Source organism: Piliocolobus tephrosceles, chromosome 15 (assembly GCF_002776525.5).
Source record: "Piliocolobus tephrosceles isolate RC106 chromosome 15, ASM277652v3, whole genome shotgun sequence".
Classification (NCBI taxonomy): Eukaryota; Metazoa; Chordata; class Mammalia; order Primates; family Cercopithecidae; genus Piliocolobus; species Piliocolobus tephrosceles.
Window position 1 is genome coordinate 6,295,222 of NC_045448.1, and position 21,070 is coordinate 6,316,291.

Here is a 21,070-nt window from a genome sequence, read left to right on the forward strand (position 1 = left end):
GACGCTTATAGCTTATTCAAAGTCCCTAAATATCCCCCAAAATATGGGAACCTGAGAGTGTTCTTGGTAGAATTCACGAATCTGCCCTGGAAACGTATTCCACAGTTTCAGTTTTGAGACTCTTTATCCTTTTGATTTGATTGCTCCTGAAACTCTGCCCTGAGCTCTGAGTGAATGTATTTATCTTAGTTTGCCTAGAAAGGCATTCTGGAATCTGCAGTGGGAACTTGGTGATAGGTTGATCATTGAAACTGGCTTTTAAAAGTGACATTTTGGTTAAAAGTCATCTCAACAAAGAAAAACAGCTTTTAGAAAGTGTATATTCAATAAAATTCCAGAAGTCGGCCCTGGTGGGCTGTTCCTGAATCTGGCTCTGGCAGTGGGTTTGAAATTCTCCAGCCTGGTTGAGAGCACAGTGTCTTCTCAGAGCACAGAGGCCAGGCTCTGCTCAGGAATCCCCTCCCCAAGACAAGAGGAAGGCACTCCCGAGGCCACAGGCAAGGTTTCCACCTGAATTATAGACCGTTCTTGTGAAGACTATCTCTGCAGACCCGGAGTCTTTCCTCCTGAGATGTGAAAAAAGGCTCCACCCAGCGTCACAGGGATAAACGCACCACGGAGACATCAGTTGATTAATTTCAATAAACTGAAGCCTGAAAAGAAGCGGTCGTACTACAGAAGAAAGCTGTTTTTCAGAGTAAATGCCCTTAAGAACATGGTGTTACCCTGGTAGCGTAGCTTTGGATAGGTGAAACATTCGCAAAACTTCCTTTGAAACAGACATGTTTAGTTTTAATAATGCATATTAAAACATTATTATATTAAACATTGTGGGATTACCTCAAATGTAATTAATAGATGTTTACTGATTTGGAATGAGCAAGTCATCTTGCAAAACACCTCTTTGATATAGACTCCTGGAGAGACCTAGATGCAAGAGAAGCCATGTCCACATGTTTATAAATCAGAATATCTGTATAACCCATTAGGTAGATGGGGGAAGGAGATCACAACTTACAGACAGGAACCAAAAAAAATGATAGAGTAGAACTGATGAAAGGAGAGAATTTAAAGAGATGACAAAGAAGGGGAAATGGAGAAAGAAAGGAGAGGAATAAAAAAAAAGAGAATAGAAGTCAAAGGATAAAGTAAGTTTTCATTAGACTATGTGCTTCTGAATAGCATCCACTTGTTCCTACAGCTATGAGAAGTTAATTATCTGACTAAACACTGCTCACAGATCCTGCATGGCTCTCTATTCCTCTAACCTTTAGAGACTTTTATGACTAGAATGACCAGAGCAGCTCACAGAAAGAAAACTGTTTTCTGTGCTATAACATCAGTGGCCAGAAATGTGTACACCTGGGGACCAGGTTGGAGATTGGACCTGGCTCCCAGGTCAGAAGTTCAACACCTCTATCCTCGCTCTGCCTTACGAAGGGCTCCTCACGGTAGCTGTGAAGGCAACATTTAGCAGTGCAGAACCTCAATGACCAAATGTATTGAAAAGAGCCCAAAAGCTGACTCCCTGTCTCCAAAAGAGGTATGGCTTTTCTCCAGTGCATGCATTTGTTTTTAATGTTTAACAAGCTGACAGGAGTGATTAGTCAAAGACTAACGGCCGACTTACTGGTTACTCCAACACAAACAAATCGTCACCAGACTGTCAGGGCCTCGACAGTGTCCATTCTCCTAAAAATGCTTAATGCATTTCTTGCATCTACAATGACACATGTAAAGTGGTGACCCTTTCAGATCCCCCACTCCACCCACCAAAAATAAACACAATTATTTGCTCTGTTTTATGAAAAGGTGGAAGGGAAGATTTTCCTCAAAGGTGGGGTGTGGAAAACAAATGAACAAACAAACTCAGGGTGAGTTGAGAATGCCTCATAACCAGGTCACCATCTGCTTTCGTTCCTTAATCAGATAATTGATCTCTCCTGAACCATTTATGCTCCCAGCTAAATCGTCTACAGAGATGCCCATGCCCTCAAGCACGAGGCACTTAGGAGAAGTAAATCTGATTGCAGTCCAAGTTAGGAAACATTCTGGAACACATCACTGGATCAAACTGCAGTCCCTCCTGGGAGGAACACATTTTTCAGAGTGTTGAGTGAAATACAAGGGGAGTTCAAGTCTTCAGTCATTCACCACAGACCTTCCTTTAAAATCTAGGTGGGTCTTCTTGCAGGATTTGATGCTGAGACAAAAGGGAAGATCAGGCCATTGTGGTTTTTCTATTCATGAGAGTCTAAAGGGACATGTGTACCTTGTCATTTCTGACTGGAATGTGAGAGCTGGCCTGGTTCTGCTCTCACAGGCTCCTACCTTCCCATGTCCTAGGCCCCCCCACCCCCAGACTCCAACCAGAGTCACCAAGCCCCTCTGCGTGGGATACAGGGTTCTGCCTCTGCAGCTGTCACAGTATGCTCAGATTGTCACACAGTTCAGGACAGATTAGAGAAAGTCACTTTTGACTGGCATATTAGGAGAGGCAGTCGTTATTAGCATACTAAACTAGGTAGCCCTAAACCTGCTGGGTCCCCAGTGAGCCTCCAACACTAGTTCTCTCTCTTCTAATTAATGAATAGTATTAGCAATTAAGAGAGCCTCACATGACAGAGGCAATTTTGTCTTTGCTCGAAGGTAACATAGAATAAACATGAAGTTGCAATAAAGTCAGCCAGACGAGAATCTAATGCCCTCCAAATCACCACAATTTTTCATTTCTGCGATCCTGAGAATTCAGCCCACCAAAGGGGCCAAAGAGCCTGTTGTTTTCAAGGACTGATTAATAATTCTGCACTTTTGACTCAGCTGAATGTTTTCTTTGCATTCGTCCAGGTATCTGGAGAAGATAAGAATTAGACGACAGCTTAAAAGGTATTAAATAAACATACACACAAATATATCCTGCCATATCTACCTTCCATGTCCTTCAGATTGGCAGATGTCACACTGATCTAGGCAACAGATGATGTGGTTTACATTTTAAAACATGTCCTGCAGTCATTTTGGTCTGTTAAATTATTTCATTTAATTAGGGCCTGTGACTCCAATGAAGGAGAGAAAAAATGTAAAATGTTAACCAGGCTAGCAGCCAGGTGGGCATGCTTTGTCTTCAATTTGTCATTCAATTAGGGGTCAGGAGATAAAATTTCCTCTCTCACAGTTAAGGTCAAACACCTCCCCCTTGTGGTCCCATGTAACTGGTTCAATTCTGTTACAACCTGTATTCAGGTGTCCACCTGGTTTTACAGGTAGATCACTTGACAGAGAGTTTAATAACATCTATGTCATTATCACCAATCACCTCATCCTCAAGTGAAGACAAACCACCGCAAACACAGGAGTTTGATACCGGTGAATATTAATTAAGAATGGAAAGAAAATCAGACCTTTAGATATATACAAATGATCCTGATTCATGATGGTTTGGTTTACAATTTTTCAACTTTATGCTGTGTAAAAGTGATATTCATTCAGTAGAAACCACAGTTTGAATTTTGAATGCTGGTCTGCTTTCTGGGATAGCGATATGCAGTAGGAGACTTCTTGGACATGCTGGGCAGTGGCAGGGAGCCACAGCTCCCCATCTGCCTGCCATCAAGAGGCTATATCGCCGATACTCTGCAGTGGGCTCTGTTGCCAGCATCTTCTGGATATTGTGTTTTCTGATTTTGCACCCCATAATGTCTACACAATGCCCATCTTTGTACAGTATTCAACACTTTACTATAAGATAGGCTTTGTGTCGAATGATTTTGCCCAACTATAGGCTATGTGAGTGCTCTGAGCATGATTGAGTTGGGTGAGGCTAAGCTGTGATGTTTGACTCGCTATGTTCTCAATACATGATGGGGTTATCTGGATGTGACTCTACTGTAAGTCAAAGAGCAACTGTAGTTAACATCTCCTGCAAGGGTATGTGTTCCATATGAAATACATTCATATAACACACCATTGAAATGATGAACAATACATAAAGAGTGCCTACAAATCAATAATAAAAATATTCACAAACTAATAGAAAAGGGATCAAAACAAATGAACATGCAATAAATGAGGAAGAAATATTATGGCCAATTCACACATAAAAAAGCTTATCATTGGCAATCACATAAAAACAAATTAAACCAATTGTTTATTTTTTCATCTAACAGACGAAAAAAGTTTATAAAGCACTACAATAATATGAAAAACAAGCATTCTCATATAATTTTGATAAAAGTGTAAGCTGGTAAAACATTTATTGACTGCTGTCAGTATCCATCAAATATTTAAATTCCATTTTATCTGATCATTAGACTTCTAGGAAATTGTCTTTAAGAACCTCGTTAAAAATGTAAAGTTTTAAGCATAAATATATCATTGCAACTTTTGGTATCATAGTAAAGCACAATTATAAATGTCCATCAATGCAACAATGGCGAAATAAATTATGGTAATACTCTACCTTGGACAAATGCAGCCATGTAGCCACTAAAAATGAGGTATTCATATTGTATGTGCTGATCAAAAAATGCATATTCACATTACTAGGTGAAAAAGCACATTTTAGGGAAAAATTGTGCTTTATATGTGTGTTCCTCTGAATGCCATGAAATATGTTTGCACATATGTTTATATGTGTGTGTATGTAAATGTATACAATAGGTTAAAAATCTGCATTAAATGGGAGGGTCATGGAAGGTCGGGGAACTTTTAAGCTTTCCCCAACATACGTGTGCACTGATGCAACTATGGGAGAACGTTTTAAATATTACTTGTGGAATAAAACCAAAAAGAGAAAAAAGGGAAGCAAAACCAGCTTTGTTAATGAGATGTGTAGCCTTACCAATTAAAGTTAGACATGTACTCTGCTCTATAAGGCCTTATCACCTGGAAGTCACAGTAAGAATTTTAATGAGAAGGAAAGAATGCAGCAAAGAGCAGACTTACTTGATGTTTTCTTTCCTTCTTCTCCATTTCCATATTTGTCTTCTATCTTTTATTATCCTCTCTTTCCCCAATATGTAAATGATCACAATGTGGACAGGACTAGGCATTCATTAAAGACTAATTAAACAAGATGCTTGTCTCTATGGTGCTTACTGAATTAATGTTGAAAAAAATTAATTACAATTAGAAAAATATCAAATATTCTATTGAGAAAAAACAAACTTGAAGTCAACCTAAATGCCCATCAATGATGCATTGGATAAAGAAAATGTGATACATATACACCACTGAATACTACGCAGCCATAGAAAAGAATGAGATCATGTCCTTTCAGGGACATGGATGGAGCTAGTGGCCATGATTCTCAGCAAATTAACATAAAGCAGAAACAGAACATCGAATACCACACGTTCTCTCTTTCTAAGTGGGAGCTAAATGATGAGAACATGTGGACTCATAGAAGGGAACAGTACACACTGGGGCCTGGCTTGGAGGTTGGAAGGTGGGAGGAGGGAGAGGATCAGGAAAAACAACTAAAGGGTACTAGGCTTAACGCCCGAGTGATGAAGTCATCCGTACAGCAAAGCCCCGTGACACAAGTTTACCTATGAAACAAACTTGGACTTGGACCCCTGAACTTAAAGCAAAAGTCAAAAAAAAAAAAAAAGAGAGAGAGAAATCAAAGATGTTTCCATAAGGGAAACTGCCTTGGAGAACATAATGGAGGTCACAGCTCTTAGGATATGATGATCAGTGAATTCATTCCTGAGAAGATAGAAGATTCATTTTGAGGATGATATAACAAATCACCTCAATCTTGATGGCTTAAACAGAAAAAAAATCATTCTTTCACAGTTCTGAAGGCAGAAGTCCAAAACCAAGACATCAGCAGATCTCTCTGAAGATGCTACAGGACCGCCCAGCCATGGCCTCTCTTAGCCCTGCAGGCTGCCACCGTTCCTTCTAGGGGCCCCATCTGCATCTCTACCGCCATCTTTATGTGACCTCATCCACGTGCGTCTTCTCTCTCTTATAAAGAGACTTTCCTTGGTTTTGGAGCCCACCTGGATAGTGGAACATGATCTCATCTTGAGATTATTAACTCATTTATATCTGCAAAAACACTTTTTTTCAAGTAAGGTCCCATATACATGTTCTCAGGGCTAGGACATAGACATATCTTTTGGGGGCATAATTCAACCCACTGAAGAGAACATTTAAATTAAGAACTAAACAGAATGTAGAAGACAGCTGTTGTGAAGGGCTTGTTTGTGTGCACATGTGCGTGTGCTGGGGGGGCCTTCAGGCAGATGGGGATGCTTCCGTTCAGCTTCTCTGTTGAGCAGAGAAGGGAGGACATGATAGACCAGGAAGGAGGCTGCTGCCCTGCCCAAATGAAAGATGGTGATCATGAACTGGGGATGGAGTCAAGATAATCATAAGCAGAGGCATTTGAGACATAGTTCTGGCAGCACGCTTTTCTAATGCTTAAAGATGGAAAAGAAGAAAGAGGATGAAGTCAAAACTGATACCCCAGTTGCTCACTTAAGCTGGGACCTGCAGAATACAGGCAAACACAGCACTGGTGGGAAGTACAGTGAGGGGAATCAAAGCTCACTTTGGCTACAAAAATATAGGCCAGGCTTAGCAAACCAGCAAATTAGGGAAGCAATGTAATTGCAACCAACATGAAAGATGAATAATGAAAGATGAATACAGTCTAGTTACTTAAAGACAAATTTAAAATAAAAATCGCAAGCAATTAGTGAATGAGAGACTTTAACAGACAATTCACAAAAGCAAAAATACAATTGGCAGATTGCATGTGCAAACACATTCAATGTCACTCCTAATAAAAGAATGATACACAAAAAATATTTAATAGTCTCTTCCTACATTAGCAAGCATTTTTATAATAACACACACACAATGATGATTGGGATGGGATAGAAAAAAATGAACACCTTGTTCTATATTAACTCTGGCATTTGGCACAAACTTTCTGAAGGCTATTTGACCCAATGATTCTGCTTTTCCAAATCTACTTTCAGTCAAATACTCAGAAACGTAATCAAGAATTTCTGAACAAAGATATTCTCCTCAACATCATGAAGACTCAGAAAGACCTTCATAGCAATATCAGAGACATAGTTAAATAAATGAGGAAGTGGCATACATTGGAATATTATGCAGCATTAAAATACATTGTAAAAGGAATTTTAGATGACATGGGAACATTTCATAAATTTTAGCAAAACAAAGTAGAATGTAAAATTTTAGGTATAAAACATGCCCAGTATTTAAGAAGTACATCTGTGAAATACAGGAAGAAAGCATACCAATATGGTAACAATGGTGACTTTATTGTATTTTTTTGTAATTTATTAATTTTCTTCAATGAAAAATTACAGCAAAAAGTGGGAGGAATGGTCTCTCGCTCTTTTAAAGATTTGTTGTGGGTATGATTTTTTACAACAACTGAAAATGGTATAAAGGTGAACTCCCCACCAGAGTTAGTCTTTTTGTTTATTTGTTTTTTCCTCTCTCAGGTTTCTTTGCATTAAAGACAATTTATAAGGCCAGGCCTCCAACCCTTCATAAGGCCTGGAACTTCAGCCTTCCTTCACCACCCCTTCTTCCTTCTGCCTTCTGTACAAACAACTCATCCACTTCAAGCTCTAAAGAGGAAAATAAACTTTATTGGTAAAACAACAAACCCTGAAAATCAAAAACTACTGCCAGTGATCTTGTCTTCACAATGTTTTATTCACAACTATTTAACTGGATTTTAAGACTATACTCGATTATAGAAAACCTTTAATTTACTTTGCCTATAGACAAAATTGAAGAATGGGTATGCAAACTCCAGGGTTGGGAAGGAACGATCAAGGAAAATGAAATATGTGCACTGTCCCAATATTATCTCTTCATAAATTTAGATAGACCGAGATTTTGCACAAGATTACTCTCTATATATGAATGCTAGCTCAGTAGTGTAGGTGGAATTACAGTTCCTTCTGTGTAAACTTTTGTTTGCCATGGAACTTAACTCTCATCTTTCTACTAGCTTGGTTTCTATCTACCAAACCCGTCTGTGAAATATAAAATATTTCCCGATACACTCAAATGATTTGGATGCTCCCTTTTATTCCTCCTACTCTCATCTGAACTTGGCTCCTACTCAGATCCTCTCACAGGAGTGGTCTGGGATTTCCCTTCACTGTTATCCTAGATCTCGTCTTCACCTTGACATCACGTGGATCACCAAAGTCTTTGGAACTCATATCCTCCTTTCTCAGTATACTCGCTTAGCTTATGCAATAGTAGTAATTGTTGCCACCTTGAATGCCTAAAATGTCTTTATTCTGTCCTCATATTTGATTGATTACTTCTCTGAGTGTCAAATATAAATGGAAATACATTTTTCTGGGAATTGTCAAGGCATGATTCCTTTTTTTTCCCCTAGCTGTTAGTGTTGCTGTTGGAAAGTCTAGCGACATTCTTTATCCAAAGGCTCTTTAAGTTACATCTTGCTTTTCTCTCAGATAGTGTTTAGAATCACAGACACCATCTCTAGTGTCTGATAGGTCATGATACTATAACTCAGTACGATCTTTTTCCTTCCATTGTGCTAGACATTGGGCGAGACCTTCCAATTTCAAAACTTACACCGTTGTTTCTGCGATATAGTCTTCAAACATTGCACTGAAGATTTTCTCTTCTTTTTATTTGATTTGTCTGTGAACCCTAGTATTTGGATGGTACATCTTATAGGCAGAGCCTTTAATTTTATTAACTTTTATATTCTCTAACTCTTGGTCTTTTGTTCAATTTTCTGGGAAATTTCCTAAAATTTGTCTTCCATTTCTCCTACTGAATTACTACATTTTTAGTTCAAAGAGTTGTTCTTGATTCCTCGCTTAATGTCTCTGATTTATGGAAATGAAAAGAAGCAGTCAGCTTGGGAGTGTTAATGTCACTTCTCTCTTCCCCAGAAGTTCTTCTACTGTTGATCTAGGAGTACCTCGGACCTTGGCTAATCTTCAAGGACTTATCTCCCACCATTTCTTGCATGAAACAAGGCAGAGAGTTTGAAGACTGGCAGATTACACAAATCCCCTTTCTAAAGGGTCTGCCTGCGGATTTACACATTCTGCTAAATCCTGCCCCAAAAGTCAGAATGAGTGACAGACAGAACAGAGCTCACCTTGTGTTGTTGGACCTCAAGTTTGGACTGGAAGAGTCACTTACCGCAGATTGATCTAATTTCTTTAATGAGAGTCATGCCAAATACCTTAGCTAAATATATCTTATTTAAACTCCTTGGGCAAAGAGGACTAGACCAAGTGTGGGCTGTGGAATAAGGAATTAGATGGAAGGAATTAGTTCTAGATTATATTAGCAAAGATTGGGATAAAAGGACCTTTAACAGTAGAAAAAGAAAATCGTCCTCCAAAAAATACTGTCCCTTAGCATCAGAGAGCAGCCAGTAGATTGATGGTTAGCTCAGGAAAAGAACGTTCAAACGTGCCCTCTCTCCCCTGAATTCCAAATCACTGCTCCTCAGACACTGCGGTTCTAGGCAGATAAGCTGACCTCAATGGCCACAGAAAATAAATAACGTGACTCCTCAAGCCATTTAGTTTTACTCTTCAGACTGTTTGGCCTTTCCTTTCCTATCTTCTTCTTGATTTGGATCATTGTCAGTATCCTTGTCATTCTTTATACTGTAGATGATGATGATGATGATGATGATGATGATAATGATCATTTGAGCACATACAATACACCAGGGCCTCTGAGGTAGGGTATTTATAAAATTTCCAGTTAATTCAGAAAATAGCCTATTTGCAGTAGACAATATTACATCTATTTTATAAGTTATAATCTGAAGTTCTAAGAACTTAAATGACTTATTCATAGTCACTTATTACCTTATTTTTTTAATATATTCCAAATTATCTTTGTTTCCACTTCCAAATCCTCAACTCTATCTATAATTGAAAGATAACAAAATAGAAGATTAATGGGAAACAATGCATCCAGAATAGCTAAAAACTTAAAAAATAGATTTTTTAAAAATTACAATTTTCTATCTCTACACTTCAGAATCCATTTTACTGAGTCTGAACCTCATTTCATGTGCCTCCTGCTGCAGTAAAAAGCAGAGAATTGGCATTGTAGATTAGTCAAGATGATAGCTCCCTATAGACATGAAAGCCTCCTTTATTGGGAGAAATAAAAGGAAAATGACCCAAAATCACAACCCTAGAATTATAACCTTATTCAAAAGCTATAAAGCACTACCAGCTATCTGTTAAATTCACGCATACTTAAAAATTCAATAATGACCGTGTTGTGAATACTAACTTCAAAAAATCATCAGACTTGTGTATAAGGAATAATTTTTCTTATGAAAGGGAAAACTACACGGCACGTTTTGCAGTAGATTAGACATGTATTTCTACCAAGATTTTCCAGAATATTCCTGATTTACAACAGCTTATTCTATTGCCAGAGCATAACACAAATTTTCGATAAAATATATACATATGTGGTTACTATAATTTCAAAAATTGAAGATCTTTTTATCTTTGAACACAAAACATCCCAATCAAGAGAAAGGGACACATTATTACCTTCATTTTGATGTTAAAGAGACAGGCAGAAGGAAGTTAAATTGCTCATTTAGGGCGTTTGCAGGAACAGTAGAAAGTAGAAAGCCTTTCTATTGGCCTCTCAGTGTTTTATCCTCCACAGTACACCCTGTACACAAATAGAACAGGCTATAATGAAGTGAGATACCGATTTGGGGTTGTGGAATTTAAAATATTGCCTTATCCTCACATTGAGCATAGAAATGATCAAAACCATACTTGTGAAAGCATCTTTGCCTCTGTTCTTCCATTTACTTCCTAGCCTCCAGGGTAACATAATCAGACACCAGAATGAAAAGATTGAAGAAGGCATGGATAGAGGTCGTCACTGAGCAAGTTTATAAAGCAACTAAAACATGAAGCTAGTTAAAGTCTGTTATCTTCACGTAACAAAATAATTTGATTGTAAAAGTGTACATCATAGGATTGAAATTTGATATAAAATTTGATTTTTATTCCTATGTTAAAATATTAATAAAAGAGAAATTAATCCACAGAAACCTAGCGCAGAAAAAGGTCAGAACGCTCCTGGCTTTACGTGGGAAGAAACAGAGACCTGTAAACGTGCTACTTAAGCTCTCGGTACCACCCATTAGAGAAGGAGGGGAACTCATAAACAAAGGAAGGAAAGTGTGTTTTCTTTTTATTCTGGTTATCCTAGCAATCCCAAACCAGAATGAGGAGTGGGTATATTCAAGACTCAAATGGAGACAAGAATCTACAAGTTAAAAATACCTGAACTTGTTATTTGAAAATGTTAATAGCTCATAAATGATGTCGTTATATTTCATGTTGCATGTTGGAAAAATGAGCATTAGAGGGCAGGTCGTTAACCCTGCCTGTTTAAATATCTTAAACCTATCTTTCTCTTTCTTATCATATAATCATTCATTTTTAAAGTCCTATTTTTTTCATTTTCAAAGCCGCACACCTGTAAAATCTACGCTTAGAAACTTACCTTCAGCAAGGGCCTCAAAAGGCTGTTGTGTTGGGGATGCACAAAACTAAAATTACTATACAGTGCAAACAAGCATAAGAATATGAACGGCACTCCATGGCACACCATATGTACTTGAAATCAGGACTGCATGAGGAAAATCCAGACCTACCATGGACAACATAAATTCCAAGTCTCTTCAGTCTTTGTATTGCATGTCCTTACCTGTATTGAAATTCAAAACAGAGGCTGTTTCTATGCCTTAGTCTCTGAGCTAAGTATGCCATGTCAGAATTACTAGTAATTGGAGCCACAGGCTTTCTGAGCACAAGACAGAAGGATATAGAAACATGCAAATCGCCTCTGTAATTCTTCAGCTCCAATCTCATCCCTGCCAGAGAAAATATATGGTTGCACCAGCCGTGTTTTTCCTAGAGGTTGTGTAATTAAATATTCAATGGTATTTGCCCAAGCCTGCTGCCATTTTCCTCCACAACAAAAACATATAGGCTGTCTTCTTTACTTTCCTCCCTTCCTTTCTTCCTTTTCTCTCTTTCTCTCTCTCTTTCTTTCTTTCTTTCCTTTATTCTTTCTCTCTTTCCTTTTTTCTCTCTTTCTTTTTCCTTCCTTCCTTCCTTCTTTCCTTTTCCTTTCCTTTCTTTCCTTTTTCTTTTTAAGCAGATGATGCTTTATGTTCAAGCAAGGGTCTGAAACTCTAGGATTCTATACCAGGGAGCACAGGACCCACAGGGCTCCAGCACAAAATCATAAGCAGTTTTCTATCTGAGAAAGAGATAGAAAGAGCGGCCAATGAAGACTTTAGGGGGCACAAACACATCATCCCTGTCTCTAAAGCACGGCACACTAAGCCAACTCAGACTGCTTCAGGCCGATTTTGGGTAAAGGTCCAAGCTCTTGCCTCCCACTGCCCCACAGGCAGCTACTGAAACAACCAGTCCTACATCGCTGGGATCCTTGAATGTGGAGACTGTATTTCAGCCCATTGTTTTGTGTGGACACTTATTAACCCGGCTGAATTTACAGCAGGGGATTGCACTCAATATCTATTGATTAGCAGTCAGTAGTGCAGTAATCCTCCTGCTCTGATCAATGCAGGCAGCAGAGCAGGCCTCCCAACCCACCAGTGCCCTTTTCCCGGCCATTGATATGCATGTCGGGATGTGAGAGAGGCTGCAGGGCAGGTGAGCGGTCCTGTTAAGTGTTCCCAGTTATTGGAAATTCCTGGTAAGGGGTCGCTGCTTTCTTGATAACCCTCTGCCGGTTCTGAGCAATGTTCAGCAACTTTTAACAAATAACAGCATTGTGGGAGACAAAAGTGAAATACTCCGGCCATCGTTCCTGAATTACAAATCACAATAACCCTCTGGCCAGGTAGAATTTGACACAGCCCACTTCCCAGTTCTTAAATCTTTCCAGTATCTGTGACATAATGAAACATTCTACAAACGTGGTTTCATTGCTGAACTAGATTCCATACATTGCTATTTTTACTATTAAAGGGGTTGCCTTTGGCCTCTTTGTGTTGTGCATTCATTTTTCATTAATAAAATATAAGTGAGATGTAATGATTTCCTGTACTTTATATCGATATATTTTTTCTTTTACTAGTCCCTAAAACAATTAAATGTATTGATACGTTTAAGAAACCAATCTGGGAACTCTTGATATTTTTAAAAAATACATTAAACAAAAGTCTTCCAAATATAGTCAGTCTTTGTAAAATTGTGGAGCTAGAATATGTTAAAATAAAACAAAGTATAGCAGTGGAATATCTCTGTATAATTGTTGAAGATCCATTATTGATGCAGTCCGGCTTCTTGGAGGTAAGATTAGCATTTCCACTCATTTACAAAGTCCACCTATCACTTTCCTATATAAAAGGGTCCATCTCCTCTCCATACATAGGTGCACTTAGACTAGAAGTTTTAGAAGGAGAAAATGTGTGATCCTGACTCTTGTAATCAGGATCCTGCGGCGCTCTCTTCAGAGGGCCTGCAGCTGCACCTGCCGCAGAGGAGAATGGCCTGAGTCATTCCCTCCCTGACTGCACACGGAAACTTCTCCCTCCCACCCCACCACGGTGCACACACTCCCTTTTATGATACGTGAGCTTCTGAAATCACACATTCCATATATTTCTTTCAAAATCTTGGCTACATAAAATGGATTAAACTGAGTACCGATATACACCCTAACCCCACACACACGTGCACACAAACTATACACACATCTACCGCACTTACAGGCACACACACACACCACACACACACGCACAGACAGAATTCCTTGCCAGAGAAAGAATGTCATTAAAATATTTTTAACATATAAAGGGAAATTATTAAAACACATTAAAATACTATAAGCTTTGTTTCCATATATTTGGCACATAGATGTAAAACTGTAGTGTGTGTGTACATATTCTTTCAATGGTATAATCAGATACAGTTATAATTAAAATGGAGAAGCGCAGCTCACAGAGGCACTGGTGTACTTTCTACAAGGGTGTAGGAGTCTCGAGTCTTTTCAGTAAATTAGGAGAGTATATGCACTCCAAAATTAAAATGGAACTCAAAAAGGCGAATTTGTTTATTTCTATTTAAAAGTACACATTTTGTGGCTGGCAAGATGGCTGAATAGGAACAGCTCTGGCCTGCAGCTCCCAGTGAGATCAACGCAGAATGTGGGTGATTTCTGCATTTCCAATAGAGGTACCCGGCTCATCTCACTGGGACTGGTTAGACAGTGGGTGCAGCCCACGGAGGGCGAGCCAAAACAGGGTGGGGCATCGCCTCACCCCGGAAGCACAAGGGGTTGTGGAACTCCCTCCCCTAGCCAAGGGAAGGCCTGAGGGACTGTGCATGAGGAACAGTGCATTCTGGCCCAAATACTACGCTTTTCCCACAGTCTTCGCAACCCACAGATAAGACCAGGAGATTCCCTCACGCGCCTACAGCACCAGGGCCCTGGGTTTCAAGCACAAAACTGGGTGGCCTTTTGGGCAGACACCAGCTAGCTGCAAGAGTGTTTTTCATATCCCAGTGGTCCCTGGAATGCCAAGTGGTCTAGCTCAGCAGATCTCACCCCCACAGAGCCCAGCAAGCTCAGATCCACTGGCTTGAAATTATTGCTGCCAGCACAGCAGTCTGAAGTCAACTTGGGACGCTCGAGCTTGGTGGGGGGAGAGGCATCCACCATTACCAATGCTTGAGTAGGCAGTTTTCCCCTCACAGTATAAACAAAGCCGCTGGGAAGTTCTAACTGGACATACCTTACCACAGCTTGGCAAAGCTGCTGTAGCCAGTCTTCCTCTCTAGATTCCTCCTCTCTGGGCAGGACATACCTGAAAGAAAGGCAGCAGCCCCAGTCAGGGGCTTATAGACAAAACTCCCATCTCCCTAGGACAGAGCACCTGGGGAAGGTGCGGCTGTGGGTACAGCTTCAGCAGACTTAAACATTCCTGCCTGCTGGCTCTGAAGACAGCAGCAGATCTCCTAACACAGCACTCGAGCTCTGCTAAGGGACAGACTGCCTCCTCAAGTGGGTCCCTGACCCCCGTGCCTCCTGACTGGGAGACACCTTCCAGCAGCGGCTGATGGACACCTCATACAGGAGAGCTCTGGCAGGCATCTGGCAGGTGCCCCTCTGGGATGAAGCTTCCAGAGGAAGGAACAGGTAGCAATCTTTGCTGTTCTGCAGCCTGTACCGGTGATAGCCAGGAAAACAGGGTCTGGAGTGGACTTCCACCAAACTCCAGCAGACCTGCAGCAGAGGGGCTTTACTGTTAGAAGGAAAACTAACAAACAGAAAGGAATAGCACCAACATCAACAGAATAAATAAATAACTTAAATAAATCAGCAAGCAAAAGACAAATAATGTTATTAAAAAATGGGCAAATGGCATGATGGAAACTTCTCAAAAGAAGACATTTAAGTGGCCAACAAACATATGACAAAATGTTCATCATCATGAATCATCAGAGCAAAGCAAATCAAAACCACAATAAGATAGCATCTTATACCAGTCAGATGGCTATTCTTAAAAAGTCAAAAAAGCAACAGGTGCCGTCAAAGCTGTAGAGAAAAGAGAACGCTTACACAATCTTGGTGGGGATGCAAATTAGTTCAGCCACTGGAAATGCAGTTTGGAGATTTCCCAAATAACTTAAAGCAGAGCTACCATCTGACTCAGCAATACCACTACTGGGTATTATACCCAAAAGAAAATAGATCATTCTATCAAAAAGACACATGCATTTATGTTCATCACCTCATTATTCACAATAGCAAAGACCTGGACTCAACTTAGGTGCACATTAATGGTGGATCGGGTAAAGAAAAAATAGTACATATGTACTAGGAAATACTAAACAGCCATACATAAGAATGAAATCTTATCCTTCGCAGCAACATGGAGCTGGAGGCCAACCCTAAGTGAATTAATGCAGGAATAGAAAACCAAATACCACTCTGTTCTCACTTATAAGTGGGAGCTAAACATTGAGCCCACATGGATGTAAACATGGGAACAACAGATAATGCAGACTACTAGAGGGTGGAGGAAGGGAGCAGGGCATGCCTGGAAAGTAACAATCTGCACATGTTCCCACTGTATCTAAAATAAAATTTGAATTAAAAATATAAGTTACAAAATGTACTAATTTAAATTTTACATATATTATAAGAACTCAACAATAAGCAGAGCAATTGTTTAGAACTTAGCCCAATCAAATATTACTTTTCAGAAAGGTGTATGTTATCGCTGATGTTGTTTAGAATTGCCAGCATATGTTGACGGTGAAAAGAAGACTGACATTTTATTCCTGATTTCAGTATTCTGTAAACAAGGCTGGTATTGCCCTAATGCCTGCTGTCACTGCCCACAGTTGGCATGCTACTCCAATCAAGAGAGGACGAATCACAAAATAATACTATTGAATGATGAGCAGACTTGCTGTCCCCTTAAAGTGGCTGCCATCATTTCATGTGGGGCCTGGGAGCCAGGACAAAAGAGCAGCTCTCACGGATATGTCCCTAAGGACCACTAGAGCCTGTGATACCATTTCCTCCCCAACCATGCCTTCCTATCCTGTTTGACTGGTCTATCTGGGATGCACTCAGCCAAGGAGACATAGACAGTTATCCTTGCATATAGGGACCCTGTAGATGGGGTCCAGGGTCTCACAAAGAACTGCCATCATTCAATTCTGTAGGACCTACTAAAGTCCTGGAATGACGCACATTAATCTCATTGTTAGGAGCTTTAAGAAAACTCTTGAAAGGACTTGATATGGTTTGACTGTGTCCCCACCCAAACATCATCTTGAGTTGTAGTTCTCATAATCCCCGTGCATTGTAGGAGGGAACAGGTAGAGATACTCGAATCATGGGGGTAGTTTTCCCCATCCTGTTCTCATGATAGTGAGTAAGTTCACACAAGACCTGATGGTTTTATAAAGGGCTTCCCCCTTGGTTCAGTTGTCATACTTCTCCTTCCTGCCACTGTATGAAGAAGGATGTGTTTCCTTCCCCTTCCGCCATGATTGTAAGGCCTTTCCAGTCCTGCAGAACTGTGAGTCAATTAAACCTCTTTCCTCTGTAAATTACCCAGTCTCAGGCACTTCTTTATAGTGACATGAGAATGGACTAATACAGGGCTTCATTTTGTGCCATATACCTAGGGATGCTCCAGAAATGTGCAGTGATGATGATGATGGTATTAGGCCACTGCTGGCAAACATCACAATTTGAACTCATTTGAACAGTCTGCATGGAGGAGCAATTACATACTGATTGCAATGTTGCCAGGCACTGTTCTAAGTGTTTTATCTATTTTAACATTTTGTATTTCCAGTAACCCTGTGAAGTAGACACTATTTATATCCCCATTTTCAGATGAGAAAACTGACCTCCAAGAGGCCAAATAACTTGTGCAAAATCATGCAGCAAATAAATAACTGAGCCAGAATTCAAACCAAGGAGTCAGCTTTCAAAGTCCAAACTCTTAGTCAGCCTGTTCTGCCATCCCCGTAAAGTGCTCTGTGGTTATGGTCAGATATTGCCTTCACGTATCACATGGAGAAAGCCTTGATGTACCTCATCCTTATGAAATAAAAATTGTGTTTGCTGTTAAATTACTTGTTTGTTGGTTTGCTTATTCATTATGTATTTATTTTTAGTGCCTGGTATAAAAGCCTCTTTAGCTGCATAAAGTGTATTCTTCCAGTGAGAATTTCTTCTATAGAAAGGAAAAGACACCTACTATGAGAACCTACTATGTGTCAGATTCCGAGTCAGGAGATTTGCCTATGTCATTGCATTTAATTATCACAGTTCCGTAAGACAGATATTTTTAATATCTCCCTGTTTTTTTCATCAGGAAAACCAAAATGCAAAAAAGTAAGTCATTTGTACAACGTGTCTGTAGCAGGTAAAAATATAAATGAAAATTACATTCAGTTTTTTTGGGCAAAAAATTTAGGTTGCTGTTATATGAACTCACAGCTCTGAGTGAGACGGTACAGGGTGTAGCCCACAGTGTTCATGCGCATCAGTTATCTCCAAAACCTGGCCACTGAAGCACAGCCTCCTTGTCAGCAGCATCAGGCTATTCTTTCAAAGACTCCACTGCGGATTATTCCACAGTGGAAAGGTCCAACCCACGGGCAGCCTAGCTGCCGGCCAGCAGGGGACCCATGCAGTGTCCAACATGAAGGCCACTGCCCACTAGGTCTTACAGTAATTAGTAAAGGCAAATGGATAAAAACTTACTGCAATATTGCTACCAGTGGCAAAGATTTGAATTAGTTGTAGTTACGAGCAGCAAATCCATATGAGCCTGCAGCAACTGCAATTCTTGCCACCTAAGAAGAAATAATTCGAGGGGCATAAAGTAGAAAAAGAAACCTAGGCAAGTTTCAGAGCAGGAGTGGAATTTTATTCAAGAGGCTTTAGGACAGGAAAGAAAAGGAAGTTCACTTAGAAGAGACCCAACTAGGGACCGAGGTCCAAAAGAGGAAAAAAGAAGAACCTTTAACCTTGATCCTGGGACTTTATAGGCTTGCCTCTTTCCCATGATTCCTCCCTTAGGGTGCTCTTTCCACATGCGCCGTGCTCTCCTTACCCTTGATAACTGAGCATGTACAGTGTGTTTAGGGAGTGATATGCATGCCCATCTGAGGCTTTCTTCTTGTTTTCCCGTGGAGTTATTCCACAAGATCATACTTCGTCATTTTTGTCTCTTAATGTGCATGGCCAGGAAGTTGCTTCTCCCTGGGCCTGCCTTTAATTAACATTTAATGTTAACTGGGGTGGACCATCAGAAAATGGCCTCTCCCTGGCACTGGCTGCCAATTTATCACTTTTAGAGAGTCAATGCATTAATTGCCGAACCATCACCCAACCTATCTAATGGGTAAGGGGAGAGTCCTCTCCTGCCCCACTCATGCCCATCCACCTATAACAATATGTACTGGAGAACACAGAAGGAATTCGCCAACTCATGACAAAAGGCAAATGATGCACCCAAGTTGTTCAGAAAAGATGACACAAGAAGGTAAAATCCAAAGACAGCAGGAAAGCCCTAGGCGGACTAAAATCTGGAAGGTTTCCCAGCCCCTAATCCCACACACAGGTAATTCCCTCTCTTGTTTTGTATACTTAGGGTGATTTCTTATATTATTAAGAAAATAGAAGTTTATGGCAATTTGCCAATTTTTGTGTATTTTTCACAAGTTGTTGACTTCATAATAGCTGTTAGTTTTTAAATCATAATACATGCTTCAAAACAAACTTTTTTCTTAGTCATAGAATGATCTCTCAAAGGTACCATAGTCTATGTGTTAAAGTTAAAATTAAAAAGCACTGTGTTTGAAACCTGAAAACTCTCAATTCAGGTCTCATCTTTCTCATTCCCATCTGTACAGAGAACTTTAATAAAATTAATATATTTTTGAAACTTCAGTTTGTCATCTAAAGAGATATTATATATATATATATATACATACACACATTTACATATTCTATCTAACACATAGAACTGAAAAACAAATGTGAAAATGCATGTGAAAGTTCTTTATAAATGCTAAAGTGTAGCAAATCAAAATTTGTTTAATCATCTGTAAAAACAGTTATAGTCATACAGAAAAAGACTGGCCACATGATACAGTCCAAGGAATAAGGGAAGGCTTTCCTGATGAAGTGGACTTTGAAGTAAAATATTAAGGATAGGTCTCAGAGCAAAAAAGGTGAGAAAAAAATTCTAGGCATGTGGGAAAGTCCTGGGTAGGAGATATGATGTGCTGATGTCAACTGCAATTGGCTTACGAGAGCCAATAGTTACATTTTCAGGAATTTTGTAAGCCCGGTAGTTAAACACAGCATTTTTTTTTTTTTTTATGGCGTGACCTCGGCTCATTGCAACCTCTGCTTCCCAGGTTTAAGCAATTCTCATGCCTCAGACTCCCAAGTAGCTGGGATTACAGGTCCACACCACCACACCCGGCTATGTGTGTGTGTGTGTGTGTGTGTGTGCGTGTGTGTGTGTTTTGTTTTTTTTTTTAGTGGAGATGGGGTTTCGCCCTGTTGCCTAAGCTGGTCTCGAATTCCTGGGCTCAGGCAATCCCCCTACCTCGGCCTCGCAAAGTGCTGAGATTACAGGCATGAACCACCACACCCAGTCTGAAACACAGTCATTGTTAAAACTAACTAAATACATCTGTCATGTATTTATGATCATAACACCTGTCATTACAGTTAAATAAATTATATTAAAATAAAGTCAATGAATAATCAAGACTCACTTCCCACTTCTTTTACCATTATCTATGCTCTTCAGATTAGGAGTGCCTATTGTGTTTGTATGGTAGAAATACTATACAATGCACTTCTTACTTTTACTTTGTTTCTCTTCTCAATTCAGCATTCAGTGGTGTCACATTGGCAGTCTGAAATAAGTCACGTTGGGAATATTCACACCATGAAAATAGGCAAATATTACAAAGCAGGGTTTGATTTATAGTTCTCTTGATTCTCTAGATTAAAGCAAATGATTAAAAAATCTTAATAATGCTGACCATACTTAAAAGTGTGTTTGTCTATAGCTGTTACTTTGTGAGTAATACAAAAAAATGGAGCAAGTATTCTTCCAATAATTGAGAACTCTTATCTGGTTCAGCAAATAAGTCACTGACAGATTAGTGAAGTTCCAGTATACATCTTTGTTATTTTACTTTTGTCTTGTTTGCTAAATAAAAATACCATCAACATTACATTGCAACTATATTTATTTGTCAATGCTGTGAGAAACTCCTTTGCAGAATCAGATAGTAATCAGATGTTTATTTATTCCTGTTCTAATTTTGTCAAATCTTGCTTTAATTACAACTATAGGTTGGGGATAAGGCTGGTGATGAATACAAATGTTTGGCAAAAATCAATGAAAGCATCTTGGGAAAATTAATTGGCAAAATGGAATTTATAAAAAGGTATTACATATTTTATTATTTGAAAATTA